The sequence below is a fragment of the Festucalex cinctus genome, chromosome 13, assembly GCF_051991245.1.
Source record: "Festucalex cinctus isolate MCC-2025b chromosome 13, RoL_Fcin_1.0, whole genome shotgun sequence".
NCBI lineage: Eukaryota > Metazoa > Chordata > Actinopteri > Syngnathiformes > Syngnathidae > Festucalex > Festucalex cinctus.
The window spans coordinates 17,359,556-17,377,500 of NC_135423.1; the positions used below are offsets into that span (position 1 = coordinate 17,359,556).

General features: G+C 38.1%; 3 non-coding genes across 3 annotated transcripts; all 3 read right to left on the reverse strand.

Moving 5' to 3' along the window:
• Positions 1-823: 823 nt before the first annotated feature.
• Positions 824-897, reverse strand: trnai-aau (transfer RNA isoleucine (anticodon AAU)). The gene has a single exon. It is a non-coding gene; the product is annotated as a tRNA-Ile (tRNA).
• A 219-nt stretch (positions 898-1,116) lies between these two features.
• On the reverse strand, positions 1,117-1,190 carry trnai-aau (transfer RNA isoleucine (anticodon AAU)). The gene has a single exon. It is a non-coding gene; the product is annotated as a tRNA-Ile (tRNA).
• A 326-nt stretch (positions 1,191-1,516) lies between these two features.
• trnai-aau (transfer RNA isoleucine (anticodon AAU)) lies at positions 1,517-1,590 on the reverse strand. The gene has a single exon. It is a non-coding gene; the product is annotated as a tRNA-Ile (tRNA).
• Positions 1,591-17,945: the final 16,355 nt, after the last annotated feature.

A 17,945-nucleotide genomic window follows, 5' to 3' on the forward strand; every position in this document is an offset into this window, starting at 1 on the left:
AGCCGAAAAACTAATGCTTGCTTCAGTGACTTGAAGATTGAAGAGAGCTTTTCCCTTTCTGTCAAATATTGGACCAAATGACACAACACACCGAACTCATGGACGACATCATCTGACTCAGGAAAGGGCTTTTCAAGAACCAATTTTACATCAATTGAATTGGACAACAATCAGCATGATTACATAAACAAAGAAATTGGCCCAAATGGGCGTTGAACCCATGACCTTGGTGTTATTAGCACCACGCTCTAACCAACTTAGCTAAACAACAAATCCCTGACAGTGTTATGATTTCTTTTTAAAAAAAAAATAAATAAAAAAAAAAAAAAATATATATATATATATATATATATATATATATATATATATATATATATATATATATATATAGAGAGAGAGAGAGAGAGAGAGAGAGAGAGAGAGAGAGAGAGAGAGAGAGAGAGAGAGAGAGAAGCCTTAACGCAGCTAAGTGTTGGGATTGAAATGGAATAAATTCCATGCTTTTTGTTTTTAAGGAGTGTGTCAGTGTAAAAAAAAACAACACACCCCAAATGCACTTTGGAGCTTTTTTTTCTGTTTTAAAATATGTTGATTGGCCACAGGATCTAGAAATTTGGGGCACTCAAGAGCCCAAAGATTGCTGCTTGCTTAAGCCCATGTGAAGTGAGGTTTTCCCTTTCTGTCTGTCAAGTATTGTACCAAATGGCAAATCCCACCAAACTGAAGGAAGACCTTGTCTGACTCAGGAAAGGGCTTTTCAAGAACCAACTTCACATAAATTGAATGGTGAAAACAATCAGGATGATCACATAAACGAATTAATTGGCCCATATAGGGGTTGAACCCATGACCTTGGCATTATTAGCACCACTCTCTAACCAACTGAGCTAACAGGCCACAGGTTGCAGACATTTGGGACACACAAGAGCCCAAAGATTGCTGCTTGTTAAGCCGACGTGAAGTGAGGTTTTCCCTTTCTGTCAAGTATTGTACCAAATGGCAAAACCCACCAAACTGAAGGAAGACCTTGTCTCACTCAGGAAAGGGCTTTCCAAGAACCAACTTCACATAAATTGAATGGGGAAAACAATCAGGATGATCACATAAAAAATTAATTGGCCCATATGGGGGTCAAACCCATGACCTTGGCGTTATTAGCACCACGCTCTAACCAACTGAGCTAACAGGCCACAGGATACAGACATTTGGGACACTCAAGAGCCCAAATATTGCTGCTTGCTTCAGCCCAAGGAGCGAAGTGGGGTTTTCCCTTTCTGTCTCGAAGGTATTGTACCAAATGACATATCCCACCAAACTGAAGGACTCCCTCATCTGACTCAGGAAAGAGCTTTCCAAGTGAGGTTTTCCCTTTCTGTCTGTCAAATATTGTACCAAATGACAAATCCCAAAAAAGTGAAGGAAGACCTCGTCTGACTCAGGAAAGGGCTTTCCAAGAACCAACTTCACATAAATTTTATTGGGATAACAATCAGGATGATCACATAGTGAAACAAATTGGCCCATATGGGGGTTGAACCGATGACCTTGGCATTATTAGCACCACGCTCTAACCAACTGAGCTAACAGGCCACAGGTTGCAAAGGTTTTGGACACTCAAGAGCAGAAAAAACTAATGCTTGCTTCAGTCGCACGTGAAGTGAGCTTTTCCCTTTCTGTCTTTCAAGTTTTCAAACAAATGACACATTTCACCTCACTGAAGGACTGCCTCATCTGACTCAGGAAAGGGCTTTCCAAGAATCAACTTTGCAAAATTTCAATTGTGATAACACTCTGGCTGATCACATAATCAATTACCTTGGCGCATATGGGGAATGAACCAATGACCTTGGCATTATTAGCACCACGCTCTGACCAACTGAGCTAACAGGCCACAAGATACAAAGTTTTTGGACGCTCAAGAGCCTAAAAAGTGCCGCTTGTTTCAGTCATGGGACATGATGAGCAAAGAGAGCTTTTCCCTTACTGTCCGTCAAGTATTGTAACAAATGACACACCTCACCCCAGTGAAGGACTCCCTCATCTGAATCAGGAAAGGGCTTTCCAATCATCAACTTTGCATTATTTCTATTGTGATAACACCCAGGATGATCACATAATCAAAGACATTGGCCCGTATGGGGATTGAACACATAACCTTGGTGTTATTAGCACACCACTGACCAACTGAGCTAACAGGCCACAGAATGCAGAGGTTTTGGGCACTCAAGAGCCCAAAAACTGCTGCTTGCTTGAGGACAAACATCTCATGAGTGAAGTGGTGAGCTTTTCCCTTTCTATCAACTATTTTACCAAATGACACATCTCACCTTTCTCCCTAAAAAAAATAATGTGATTTGATATTTTTAGCATATGGGGAGATGATAATTACAGAAGTGCACATATCGGCTTTTATTTGTTGAGGAGAAGTCGTGCTCACCGGCAGGACTTCTGGGTGTTTATATGTATATGGTTTCCACTTTGCTTTGTTTTAACATGCGTAACAATAGTTTTCTGAAGTGTTCCTGATTTGGTCCAGTCCTTGAAACAAGTTTATAAATGTGTACATACATACAATCAGTTATTGCTACTTTATTTATTTACTTCTTTTTAAAACTGTTAATCCATCAGCCCATCTTCCTTATAGTGTCCTCTTCAGTTTGAGAGATAAGCTGGAGCTCTGTTGATCTTTACGATGGAGACCTATGAATGGACACACAGTATCCTAACAGAGAAATATACTGCTTATTTCCAAGATGACAACAGATCATCTTTTCCTATGGATTTTTTTTTTTTAATTGAACACAGTAAAATGAATGTAGATGTAAATGTGAGTGTTTTTGACTGGCCCAAAACTTGCCACTCACACATTGCATTCTAAGTAAATAACATGTCAGAAGCGTAACAGTGGAGCTGGGATTTTTCCACCTGTGCCTTTGAGGAAAAAAAAAAAAAAAAAAAACACTACAAAGTTTAACGCTGCTCTACCCTGCAAGAGAGATGTGCATTTTTGTTTTAGTGTTTAAACTTGACTGTGCCACTTGAGTTCGAAAGGTCTCTGTGTTCCTTGTTCTTGTCTTGCCCGGACCATTAATAAATAAAGGGTGGCTGTCAGGTGTGTGTGGGTGTGTGTGTGTCAGGCAGACTGAAACAGAAAGTGGTTGCTTGATATGTAGGTCATCAAAGAGAAGGTCAGTAAAATTGACAATAGGCGAATACAAACCCAAGATAATGTTTCATGACAGGTAACATGCAGACTATCAATACTAAACTGCAGCCAAGTAAATTCAAAGTATGTGTTGTCTCTTTCATTCGTGAGATTCTGTTATTGATGAATTCTAAGCTTGAACATGCATATCAGCAGACACGTTTTATTACAGCCATCATACATTGCGTAATATCCATCATCATTGGTGGATCTTGTGTGTGAGCCCCAAAGGTTCTATTAAACATGTGAGCTTCATCAGCAGTTGAAGGGCAACAGAACTGTAATATCATCATAGTAAATGCAACCCTGTCGATTTCTATACAAATAAATAGCTTCCCACCCAGACAGCAAAACAGGATTGTTAGGAATGTTATACCTTAAGGGATGACAATACAAAGAGTAGACTTGCAGTTAAATGTGGGCAATCATTTTCATTTCCAACATCCAAGCCTGTTTTCCTATAGAGCAGTTGTTTTTAATTAATCTTGTTTGAGGTACTGAACCCCACCAGTTTCGTATGTGCATTCACCAAACACCATTGAAAAATTAAATATGAGTGCTAGATTGCCAGTTGCGCTGGAATAGAACTGCTTAACTAGGCATTGCTCATCATGACACTGACTCCTATCACTCAACTCAATATTTATAGAGCAGTGTAAAACAACCACCACTGTTTTCTTAAGCTGAAACCCAGGGGCAGCAGCAGAGACCCCAGAAATGAACCCTGTGGAACACCATACATTCCGTTACACATGCGTGACCGACTACTTTCATTTTTTTCTCAATATAGTATGAAGGGATTCAAAATAAAAAAAATAAAGAAATCAGACCCTCTGAGTGTTGCGACAATACATTCATCGGGCACTGTGGTTTTTATATGAAGGTTTTTCCTGTGCTTGCACAGCTTTTCTCCAGGTTTTTGCCCATAGGCGGGAATGTGAGTATATGTCTTCTTGTGTCTTGGACAGGTTGTATCTATTATGTGTATTTCATTGCTCTGTACTGTACTCGTGAAATGTTCAGATGACAATAGATTTTATTCCATTCCAAAATGGTTGTTTTTCTGAATTCTCAATATCGTGGCCTGCAGGCTTGTTCTAAAAATAGTTCACTAGTGAGCTGCATCTATTTTTTGTTTTGCTATTCTACAAAATACTCTTAAAGGGATTACGCCACAGTGTTTTAAGCCCTTCCAAAAGTTAACTATAGGCATATAATGATTAAATCTTACCTTTGACACCAAAGCGATGTAATTTTTTATGAAATATGATGTGTTTTTCTGGTCACTTTTCTAATGCGGAAGTAAAACGCCCGGTTCAGTGAAACCCCACTTCTCCCTTTGTGATTGTCGCACCCCTGGCGAGCCAACTGCAGTCTGCTGTTGGAGCGCTGCGTTTGAGCACTCCTTTGTATGGCCACGCAACTTGCCGCAAGACAATTCTTCAATAAACATTGGAAACAAAATGTTGCAAGAAATCATAGAGGAGGGGAGGAGAGGGGAAAAAATGAGCTGGTTTCAAACCAGGTATTTGCTGCTTGCAGAGTGAACACATTAACCACTATACTATTAAATTCAGGTTGGATCGACAGGGCAAAAGTTTTACTTGTAGTTTATTACAAGAGTCAGGAAGCCGGATTTTAAGACAGCCAATTATCATTGCACTTTGGCATTGCAAATGTGAAGGATTTGAATTCATTTGGACAGCAATAGAAAGCAATAGAAAGTGGATTAATGCATTGCTCACATTGAATTGATTGACTAAACCCATTTCTTATGTCAAAGTTCATCTTTCCTTTTAGCCCTGCGATTGACTGGCAAACAGTCTAGGGTGTACCCCGCCTACTGCCCGAAGCTCCAGCGCCCTCCGCAACCCCTGTGAGGAGTAAGCGGTCAAGAAAATGGATGGATGGATGATGAATCTTTCCTTTTAAGTTAATCACTGGATATTTCCTCTTAATCATTACAAAAATACAAGAAAAAGCTAATGTATGTATATATGTTTACTTTCCTCGTTGGACCACAACACTGGAGCACATCACACAATTATAATACTGTATAATGATTATCCTTATTGTATGTACTGTAGAACGACACCATGATTACCATATATTCGCAGCTTCCCTCCCTCTTTTCCTCACCTATCTGGGGGGCACTATCGCTTACTTCGACTGGGTGAACAGTCATGCTTGTTGGTTGTTTCATGGTGTTTAATGCATGTGTCAAGACATTACAAGAAGGTATTGACTTCTTCCTCTGCTCTTTATCTTTACACACCATTTGGCCTTTACGAATGTGTTGTGATCACAAATCTACCGCTACAAATGCTCTCCACTGCACACAACATCTAGACTATCTCTTTTTCACAATAGACTTTCTCATTTATATACAAAATGAATGGCAGCCTTTTCTGCAATTAATCACACTGAATTCAAATTTCAGACCAATCACATGATCATTGTCAGGCACCACACTAGGCCATGTGATTTGTTGAGAACAAGGTGTCTGTCAGAGTAAGAGATCAAACCTCTGTTAATGCCTAGTAATGCCTACTGGCCTTAAAAGTCACTCAAGTGGCTCCCGAGTACAGTTTGTCCAAAATAACTAATAGGATATGTTTAGCTGAATCGTCCCAAACATATACTTGACATACTGGTTTTGAGGAACTGATGCCTACATACAACCCGAAAACTTCCTTTTTTTTTCTTTTTCTTTCTTTTTTAAGAGCTCAGAATTGTTCATTCGGTAGTCTTACCGATTCAACGTCTTATCATCATTGCTCTTTTTTTTTTTTTTTTTTTCTGTGTAAGTGTGCGTGCATTTGCGTGCGTGCGTGCGTTTGTGTGCGTGCGTGTGCGTGCGTTTGTGTGCGTGCGTGTGCGCGCGTGCGTGCGCGTGCAAATATGTATGAATTTATACTCATTAATTCACCTAAAACCTTATAAAAATCCCATTACCCTTCACCTTAACCAGGTACTTCAGAATCTCGCCAGAGTCGTGAGGTTCAAATGGTCAGGAGACCAGAGAAAAGGTCAGAAAAGATAAAAAGAAAAGAAAGATAAATCAAAGTGAAAACACTTCCTGCCTTCCCCATGATTACAAAAACAAGTTCTTACGCCAACCCCAGAAGCCTCTAAATTCCAACAAATTAACGAGATCTCAATAGACCAGGGGAAAAACTAAAGAAAGGAGGGAAGGATCGATGAGGCAGAGTGAGATCCATAGAAACCAGTACATCCAGTCCAGTCCAAATAAAGTGAAATCCAGCACCAACCAAACACCTCCTGCGTGGTTACAAAACCAGAGTCTTATGCCAACCCCAGAAACCTCAAACCTCCAATAAATTGAGGAGATCTCAAGTGACCAGAGGAAAAACTAAAGAGAGGAAGGAGGGAAGGATAGATAAAGCAAAGTGAGATCCACGATTCAACGAGCTGCGGGAGTGAGAGGCGAATTCTGTTTGAGTTTCAGTAGATGCTGGTGCGATGGATCTGGCATGCATAAGGACCGCCACCAAAGAAAGAAGCCGTCAACCGCGGCCCAGCAAAGCGAGCACCGCCCCCCCCCCCCCCCCCCCCCCGGAATCCCCCAGGCCGCGGCATCACCAAGGCCACCCCCACGCCACCCGGCGGACACCCCAAAACTTCCTGAGACTACAAGCTTTTTAAAGCATGCATATCGATGCACATACATTACACAATTGTTTTAGTATAGTGTAGATTATATCAACAAAACAATGCAATGGCAACTCAGTCACCAGATCCCGCTGTTAATTTTCTATCCAATATGGTTCTTAATTTACTACAAAGCAGCAATTCAGTCAAGGAATAAATTAAAGTTTTTGTGCTTCTAGTGCTGTTTTAGGAATCATTTCCATCTGCTGTGTGTCTGTTTGAGTTTCTGTTGGCTGTCTTTCTAACCCATCAAGCCTGTGCCCCGTTGTTTCCCCCTTCTGGTTACAACAGACAACATGTAATTCATACCTCAATTTGGTAGTCATTGGTAGTAGTAGTAGGCTGGTAAAGTGTTGTCTCTCTCAGGCACCGTCGTGCGTGATTCAAAATTGTTGCATTCTATTAGTTCACCAATAGATGTCACTAAATAATACACACTGTACTTTTAATCAACAAGCGAAACAGTTGCGATAATTCACTTTTATGACTAACACTTTATTTTCTTTCTCATTCGAAATGGCCCAAAACATACTGTACATACATACATGTCTGCATAGCTCAACTAAGTTTAGTCTGAAGCTAGCTAGCAGCACATTTATGCCAGGTGTTATACGGAAATTTTTTAACCTTACTATGAAATTTATCACAGGCTGTTTGTCGAGTTATCATATAAGATATTGCAACAAACAGGGTTATGTACGTAGTTTCAGATGTTATTGTGCCTGCTTGACTGTTACACAATTCTAATGTAAACCTACTCTAAACTCTAACTAAAGTAAATAAACTCTATCCAAACTAAACTTGAACGTAAACTATCTTTTTTGTAACCATTTATTTTTTTTACAGTTGGAGAAACTCAATTAAAAGTATCAACTGACTTTAACAGCTTTTGTGTTTCCTTTTTCTACAATTAAAAACGGGAATGTACATATCGTCCAAGGGGCCATTACAGTACAGTGAAGTATTGCATACAAATGAGTCTTTAGTCTACATTTTTATGAAGGTTTACCATATCTATTATTTTTGTGTTTCTATGTTTCTGTCTGTGCACTTGAGTGCTGATGAAACATGGTACGACTGGTGACTTGCTCTTCTCCCAAACCTGCAAAATTGAGCCGACTGCACCTACAGGTACCCTGTTGGCAGAGCCACACAACACATGCACAAACCATACAAATACTCACTTGTACAAAGTTACAACTAGCATCGAATCGCATGAACGCACCAGGACACGTGCATTCACGTATTCACATTTATCTGTGCTCCCTCAAATACACGCGCACACACATGCTCACACAGTCATGTGGGAAAATAGAGAAGCTCCGATACGGATGGTTGCACAAGGTCAAACCCTGAACGTGAGTATGCAAACCAGACACGTGCATGTTCAAGTACACAGATGCATGCAAAATTAGGGCATACAAATAAACACTGGCACTTGGATTTTGCTACGGGCCGGAAAATAGATAGAAAGCACAAGTGGACAATAATGAGATAAAAGAGGGAGATAAAGGATCAAAAGACGGCAAGAGAGAAATACTGAGATAATTGGATGAGGAAAAACAACACAAGATTAATCAAGAGAATGATACACCACAAATAGAAGACTGTAATGTTTCAGAGAAGCTTGAGAATATGTTTAGTAATTTGCAGAGACATTAAATTAGATGATTAGTAGTTGAAACTTTTGCCAGGTCCACAGGATTCTTCATTTTGGTATCACATAATTAAAAAGAGTAAAATTCATATTATGCATGTCTACCTTGAAAGGAATGTGCTATTTTTATTTTGTTGTTTTACATGACTAAATATACCAGTAATGTTTAATGTTTTTTTTTTTTTTTATGCATATGAAAACAATACATTTTGATATACAGTATTTTCTAAATCATTCTGAAAGTTGTTATTGTTGTTCAAGGATTGTTCTTAATGTAAACATAACTGTGAGACAATACATTACTGTCATCAAGAATAGCTGTCTGGGTTTTAATATGTTCTATTATATGTCAAATCTCCATTCAAGATACATGATCATTGTGATTAAAGAGTGCTCTTAAATCAGCTGCAGACATTGCAGTTCCATTTTCTATTCACACCATACCAAAGCAGCAAATATCAACATTGTGTATAGTCATAATTTAAACACATGAACAGCTTTTGATGAACAAGCCTCACCCAAAACACAGCTGTTCCCCTGCCCTCTTTCTGCCGCAGCGCCGGCAGATATTTGCATTTCATGTGGTTCATTCATTCACTAAAACTGGGTGAGCCTTCCCCTGTATGTGCAGTGTGAGGAGGGGTTTATTTTACTGCTAAGAAGAGTTGCAGGGAACAAAAAGGCAGTGACGGGAGAAGGGAAATGAAGTGTTAAAGTCATTGAAGACTTTAATAATTTAACTTTAATCTGGCATAAATTTTCTGGGGGAAAAAAGACCATCGCAAATTACTGAAATAAACTTCCATTGAACTTCCTCTTGCTGTCACACATTTTCTGTAAAAAGGAACAAGACAAAAAAAAAGCATGAAATTGGAATTTGCTCCTCCCTGAGCAGTCACCTTACCATGGTGGATGTGTTTGTGTGTCCCAATGTTCATACGAGCTAAATTGTTTGAGTTTATGGCCCTGGTAGGGTCATCAGGACAATTTATTAAAACCTTCATTAGAAATGTGAATTAATTTGCAGGATTACATTTTTAATGTAGCTAGCACAGTCAAGTCCTCCATCGCACACTTTTAAGCTTTACCGGTGTTTAGTGGATAACTGCTCAAAATATAGTTCAATGGACCACCGTTGGTTATCGTTACTTAGTACATTTTCTAACAGGTATCTCGAGATTGTATAAGAATATTTTTTTTTTTTTTTTTTTTTAAGTAACTCTCCCAACCATGCGTACGACTGTACGACTGTCATTGTGGATTACTGGAGGAGATCACCCTACAAATACGATACAAATGCAAACAAACAAATACCAACCCTGTTTTCAAATTGCAAAAACAAGCCATATCAATTATTTGTCAATCAAAATATAGAGAACCAACACATTCATCCATCCATCTATTTTCTTGACCGTTTATTCCTCACAAGGGTCGTGGCCAACACATTTACTATTTATTAAATTAAACACAATGAAATTTTATGACTTAGTTGAGTTTAGCACAATAGCACAAATAATGTATAAAGCTTACAACAATCTATTCTGCCACAGTACTCAGAAGCTATTTGAAATTAGAGAGAGTCTTTATGACATCAGGGTTACAAGTGTCTACAAAAAACAAAAACAAAAAATCAAAATAAGAACAAATATTAAGCAAAGGTGTGTTTCTGTAAGACGTATTAATTTCTGGAATAATTTTGACACTGACCTGAACAGATGTGTCAATTGCTGAGTTTAAAAAAAAATAAAATGTTTAAAAGCAAAGTTCAGGAGCATTATTTAAATCAGACATTAGCTAGTAAAATTGCAGAAATGTAATTTTTTTCGATGTACCAGTATGAGTGTAATGAAAATTGTATATGTGAGTATGAGGATGTATTATTATTGTGTATGCCTATTAATTTCATGTACAAACACTATTGACAAATGCACATATGTGTTAAAGGGCAGTTGTATACACGAGCAGGATTGCACATTTTCTTTTATTGAAATGTATTGATTTACTGTATTAATAATGAAATGAGTCAAAAGATACAAAGAGTAAGGGGTAGGACTAGATACCTTTTCAACTTCTTCCTACTCCCTTTCAACATGTAAACTATCACTAATGATTGCATAAGTTTCTTCTTTCTTTTAATTTTTTTATCTGCTATGTGTTTATGTTTATATGTTCAATAAACAAACAAACAAACATACCGTCCCCATCCTTCTCCCCATCCCAATCCACTCAATCATCACCATGCAACTGTACTCGTGCGGACTGACAGCCACAAGTTGCTTGGCCTTCACAACACAGAGAGCCTCAGCTGGCTGAAAACCACCGCTGTTTTCGGAAAAAGAGCTCAGCAGAGGCTGGACTACTTTCCATCCGGCTGTTGCTTCTCACCTACAGCAGACTGCCTAACCTACAAAGGATCCTCACCTGCGGTATCACAGTATGGTACGGGGGCATCACCCTGATTGACAAGAGGATGTTGCCACAGGCCATCAGCTCTCACCTCCTTTTCATGGATGCAATTTTCACACACCACAGCAGGAAAAACACAAAGTATGGTCCGGTGGCTGGACTCAGGTTACAACATAAGACACCGTAGGCTTGTGAGTATCATTCACAGAACCGGCAGCTTTCCCTAGTCCTGTTTTTGTTTTAATTCCTCCTTTGAAAAAAAGAACAACCAAGCAATATTTTTTTTCCTCATATTTTCAGACTGTAGGTTGAAGGTTGCAGCTGGCTACTGGTGTGGACTGAATGAGTGGCAACAACAGAGGAATGTATTTTGAAGACTATTCCTGCTGTAGGAATGCAACATTTACTTCATCCAGTTTTACTGAGTTCGACAGCATTGCTTTAACAATTAACATGTTCTTGTGAAGAACAATTTCTATTCAAGTCCAATCGTCTCCACAGCAAAAATCTAGTGGTACTACTACAATGGCATGGTAACGGAACAATCAATCAAATCTGCTGACATATACAGTTACAGAAAAGCAATAATAATAATATAATTATGTAATTAATAATAACAGCAAGTGGATGATGTCACTTGTTATTTTAGCTGTTTTGCCTAAATGTCAAGTGAATCAGAATTACAAAACTAAAAGTACAAGGGGAAAAGATATGATCGCTAACTAAATGTCAGAAGCGACAAAAAACAAAAAAAACAAAAACAAAAAGGCACATTGAACACAAGTTTGAACATTCCAATAAATGTACCTGTTAGATCTTTATAAAAGTTACTCTGCATTTTTGTTATTGGACAATGTTCAGGTCCATTTAATGCACATGAGCAGCAGGGTTATAAAGTGTTTGGACTGTTCATTTTACATTTTAATTTCATTTTGATTGTTTTTCAAATTCACTTAAGAGTTTGTTGATTGTTACTATTTTTAAACACTTTCTTTTAGGTTAAGTTTTATTAATTTTAGTAGTAATTCTAGTTTTTATACGTGTGAAATTTTAAAAAAAGGTCACAATGAGTATTATGTATTAAAAAACTTTAAGCTGAGATAGGCTCCAGCACCCTATTCTGTTTATGAAAATGTTTTTTCAAGTTTGTTTTTTGTTCTAGTTAACTATTTAAACCATGTTGTGCAGTGACCAAAGCAATGTGTTTATGCATGTGAAATATTTCTCTTGTTTTGATGCAGAAACCCTTTCATGGGAGACAAATGTGACAATGCATACATACTGTATAGAAATTCTACATTTTTCCACGTGAATTGACCTTTTCTTTATGTCTACTGGAACAACCTTCACAGCGTGACTCCGTTTTAAGCGCCTGCCATGACGGCAGATGTGTGGCGAGCAGCCCTGACACCAAAACAGTTCCGTACATGTCAATGCCATCTTGTATGAAGGTCTGACAGCAGCAGTGCTGACAGAAGAAATGAGAAACCCTGTGGTTAAAGAAGAAAAGAAAAAAAAATAGATTTTAGCTTTTCTTCTTCGCAAAACTGCATGTCGGTGTCACTCTCATAGCAATATAAAACCGGTTGACTAATTTTCAATCTGTTCCTCCGCAAATGTCTATTTATTCAATGTCAAATCAAATGTCACACTTGGCTGTGATGTTTAGCTCCTTTTTAACACACATATTGACTTACTAATAACGTCTGCATCCATTTGCTACGCTGCTTTTCCTCTTTAGCTTTGGGGAAGAGGCAGGACACACCTGGACTGAGCTGACATTCATCCCATGCTAACTACTTCTGCACCATTGTGCCTTACTGCTAACCATTTAAAGCCAATTAATACGCTATTAGTGTTTTTGCATTTTATACAATTTTAGTTTGCCATATTTCATTATGTAGTCCAACTGTATTTGCTATTATTCAAATAAATTCTGGATTTGTTTTGTCTGTTTTGTGTCCTCGTCACTGCAGCAAAAAAACAGAGAAAAGCTATTTAACTGGCGGTATGTATAGTGTATATAGCTTAAATAACAATAAAATAAAATGCGAGGCTTCATTTCAAAGTGTATGTCTTCATTCTAATCTTTTAAAGGGAGAGATGAAACCTTCAGGATGGAGAGATTGACATGTACTGGATACAGACTTGCACAGTGGAAGTCAGAGAATTAGAGCGAGGATCCAATGACTGAGAGAAAGTCGAGAGCACGAAGGACACTGGGGGTGGACATAGAGAATTGATCGCCAGCGGCCCGAGGTGGGAGAAAACAGTTGGCGACACTTAAAGACAACAAATGCCAGAAGCATGTTCCTGCTGAATAAAACGAGCCAGACGGCAGGGAAGACAAAATATGCATTGGAAGAACGGGAACAAGACAGGCATATTGATGGTGTGCTAACATGTTGGCAGGGGAACACACTTTCCGGAGGATGGACAGCACGTCACTGCAGGCAGAACTAAGGTCTGAAACTGAGTTCAGCGGGATGCCAAAGACAGAAGAGCAGTGTAGGCGGAGTGTGCCTTGACATTCACACTTACTAGCTTCAAATATAGTCACCAAAGAGCAGTGAAATGTAGAACAAATTTGAAATATTATCAGACCATTAGAATCAAACAGGTGTAAGTCAGAGTGATGTACTAAAGAGGAAACTCTAAATTTGAACCTCATTTATTATTTTATTTTTTTTTAACGACAGCGCAGAAGGCTGCTAAGGATGCCAACACCTCACCAGGAAACATCCAGGACAAATCCTATCGTCTCATCCCTACTAACCATAGGTGAGGGTGGGACCGTAGCTCGACTGGTAAATCTTAAGTTTCAACTTTCACCACAACAGAGCGATACAGTCCGCATCACTGCAGACGCTGCACCGATACACATGTCAATCTTCCGTTCCATCCTTCCCTCACTTGTGAACCCTACCAGGGGCATAATGCACCAGTCAACTTAGTTCCAAAGGTCACTGGGTCACACATAGCCCTCCACCATGATAAGGTGATGGTATTGTGAATTACGTTGACAAATAGTCGCTTTGTTTTGTTTAGAGAAGATTTCTTCCTTCTGCTGCTGGGAACATTTCTGGGGATAGTAGAGAATAGTACACAAAGAAACAAATCAGCGAGGTGTAGGAAGGTCCAATCTTTGTTTAATAAAACAAAAAACAATTCCTTGTGAGGAATAAGCGGTCAAGAAAATGGATGGATGGATGGATGGAAAACAAAAATCTGATCATTCTGCAAATTTTAGATTATTCTCTGAAATGTTATTTGTACCAGGTTTGACCATGTTCAACTACAATAGCTATAAAAAAAATTAATTATGAAAGCATCCATCCATCCATTTTCTTGACCGCTTATTCCTCACAAGGGCCGCGGGGGTGCTGGGGCCTATCTCAGCTGGCTCTGGGGAGTAGGCGGGGGACACCCTGGACTGCTCGCCAGCCAATCGCAGGGCACACAGAGACAAACAACCATCCACACTCACAAGCACATCTAGGGACAATTCGGAGCACCCAATTACCCTGCCATGCATGTCTTTGGAATGTGGGAGGAGACCGGAGTACCCGGAGAAGACCCACGCGGGCACGGGGAGAACATGCAAACTCCACCCAGGAAGGCCGGAGCCTGAACTCGAACCGGAGTCCTCAGAACTGGGAGGTGGACGTGCTAACCACTCGATCACCGAGGAAAATTTCCCTGTTTCCACTCGGTTTCGAGCTAGGGACCTTTTGTGCGTGAGACAAATGTGATAACCACTACACCATGGAAACAGACATTTATGAAAGCAGTTTCTTGTATTTTCTTTTTTGATCATATATATATATATATATATATATATATATATATATATATATATATATATATATATATATATATATATATATATATATATTTTATTTTATTTTTTTTTTTTAATAAATATAAGAATAATGAATTTTCTGCAATAATACAAACTTATTAAAATCAACAAACATTCCTCCCACATTAAAGAAACCCAACTGAACCCCACGGGCAAGCACGATAGTGAGCAGCGAGGCAACAGAAACACAGCATTTTGTGTACTTGCTTCATCTACAAACTCATAACCAGTGCATAACAAAAATAGACTGAGTAAAGAGACTATAAAATGAAAATAAAAAATAAATAATCATGAAGGCTACAGCATGTCTTTTACAGAAAAATGAAAGAATTGAAAGAACTTAACCAATCCCAACACACACCCCGCCGCTGGAATCTTCCGCCACTAGAACGCTGAATTTTCTTTCATCTATCACCTTGCTTTATATACAACCTTGCCTGTCTATTCATTGTTGTCTTTTATATGGTCTGTTGAATATGACTTCAGAACTGTTAAAAGTAAACATAATTGTAAAATATTTACTATATCTTACAACGCAAAATTAAACTAAAAATGGATTCATCATTAAGGTGATCATCATTTGGATTTTTTTTTTGATTTTTTTTTTTTACAACAATCCTTAAACCCTGATTGGTCAAAAGCAAGATTTTACATTGGCTCATAATAAGTCATTAATTGACGAACTGATAAACATTGGTATTGCGTGAATAAACTAATTAGGACTGTGATGTGTTACACATGGAGATCTAAAATGGAACGAGGCAAAGGGACCTCGTTGGAATTCCTTCCAGGCACAGCAATTACACATGCTCAAATTGCCAGTTGCTGTCATAAATTGATTATCTCACCACTCTGCAATTTATCACAATTGATTTCTTATCTAGATTTTTGCAAATACACAAAAAATAGCAACGTATAGGATGCAAGAATACATTCAGTATTTCTTGTAAATAAACAAACACATCTTCTAACAGATGAGTTTGGCTGCATGCAGTGCAGCACATCTGCAGAAGTCTTCTAGGCATATACTATAGGTCTAGGCTTTCTTCTATTGTCTGTTTGTGTGCCAAGCAAGCTGAGGGAATGAGTTTAAATATTAATGCATCAGGAGATGGGAAATGTAATGTGGTGCCAGAGCCACTTTTAATAGAACGACACCAGTGAAAATCTCCATCAATCAGCAAACACCCCCGATTTAAAGCATCCTCCACTTTCCGAGGCGTATTTGGCCTTGACAATAATAAAATGTTTAATTAAAGCGCTGACTTGCATCTCTCATATTTTATGTATGATGGCGTGCTGTAGAATACATCCCACTTTGACATTTCAGTATCTCCAAGACTGTGTTGTTTTTGTAACTTAAAAAAGACTGGTTTCCTTTAAACTGAGGATTGACATTTCTCTTGCAAGAGAAGAAAACAAGTTCTATCGAAAAATATGACACCGTCAACAAAGATATTTTGCTTCTCTTGTAACTTAAACAAAATAACCCCTAGAAAAGAAACAACTTTCAGTATGATGCAGTTTATCTAAAAAAAAGTATAATAATAAATTAAATAATAATAAATAAATAATAGCATCAAGCGTAGGGTGACCCAGTCTTGCCTGTGTAGAGATGTTCTTGCTTCATTCTATTAATATATGACAAAATGAGGGAATCATGATTAAAACCATCTTTATAGCCTGACAGTAGAACATTATTAAAATAAGCTTTTGCGATACCATCCCACTCTGTCACCATCCCATGCCTCTGTTTTTATTTTAATTTATTAATTTAAAACACACCATGCCTTGACAAAAAAAGCCTAATGGAGACTGTTGAGAGAGAAGGCGTGATCGAGGGGTGTTCTCAATCATTTGCTGGGACATCTGGTCACCCTAATTAGACTACCTGTGCCAATATATGGGCCAGGTCATCACACACAACTCATCATTCTAAATCATCCTGAAATATTTAGATTTGCCAAAAAAAAAAAAAATTCATTTGTGTATCAAAGAATCGTTCGTGTTCAAGTAAAAGGACTGCTTTTTAAATGGCACTTTAACTCATTCACTCCCAGCCATTTTCACAGAAGCAATCCCGTTCGCTCCCGGCTGTTTTACTGGACTTTGACTGATTTTGCAAGGCCCACAGAATATTATGTTCTATTGCTATAAAAGCATGGAACCTGTCATAAGAAAGATTAAAGTCTCTTCTTTAATCAGAAAAAAAAAACAAAAAAACATGTTTCTATACATGGACCTGGTTGATCTCCTTTGCTCTACTGCCACCTGCTGGCCGTTTGTGTAATAACTACCATTTCTGCAACCGTTCTTTGCAGTTGAGAGGCTGCATCGAAGCCTTCTGTATGCTCTAGCATCAAAAAATAAAAAAAAATTAAAAAATCCGTCTTTGGGAGACTTAAAACATAAAATAAACATATTTACACGTTATTGGGAGCAAATGAGTTAACTACAATCCAACATAGTCACTGAGGGTGAGAATTTAACCCACAACCTCACAGATGGGAGATGACCACTACCACTGAGCTACATCACCCAAGCACATAATAGTTATACTGTATTGTATGAATGTTAACCTTTAAGTTGTGCGGACAAATTCAATTACTGTCTGATTTAGATTTTTATTTGTTTTTTTTAATTAAATCACTCTTTAGTTGGAGATGGTAAATTAATCGAGAAACTGCAGCATGCACCATCGCTACTGAAGTGCCATCTTCCAATTTTTTGGACACTATTATCATTTCATCATCATTTCTTTTCAATTTAACAAGAGTGAAGGAAAAATATCTTATCTTACTATCTTATTTATGGATCATCATCAGATGTTATGTGCTGAAAGAGGACATAACCTCCACGCATACTTTTTTTTTCTTCTTTCATGAACTGTTCTCAAGGGCAGATAAAATGTAGTTGATTCTTCCAGTTAGATGATTGCTAAACTTTCAAACTCCTGCAGACAAATATGTAGTGTTGAAAACTTGTGCTTTTTAATTGATTTAATTATGCAGTTTAACAAGTATTTTATGTGAACGGACAAACAAATTTTACATTGGTGGTGACATATATTTTATTACAGTAATCTAATCAAATAAAAGGCACAAAGTCATTCCAGGTTTGAAAGTTTTTTAATTAATATCATC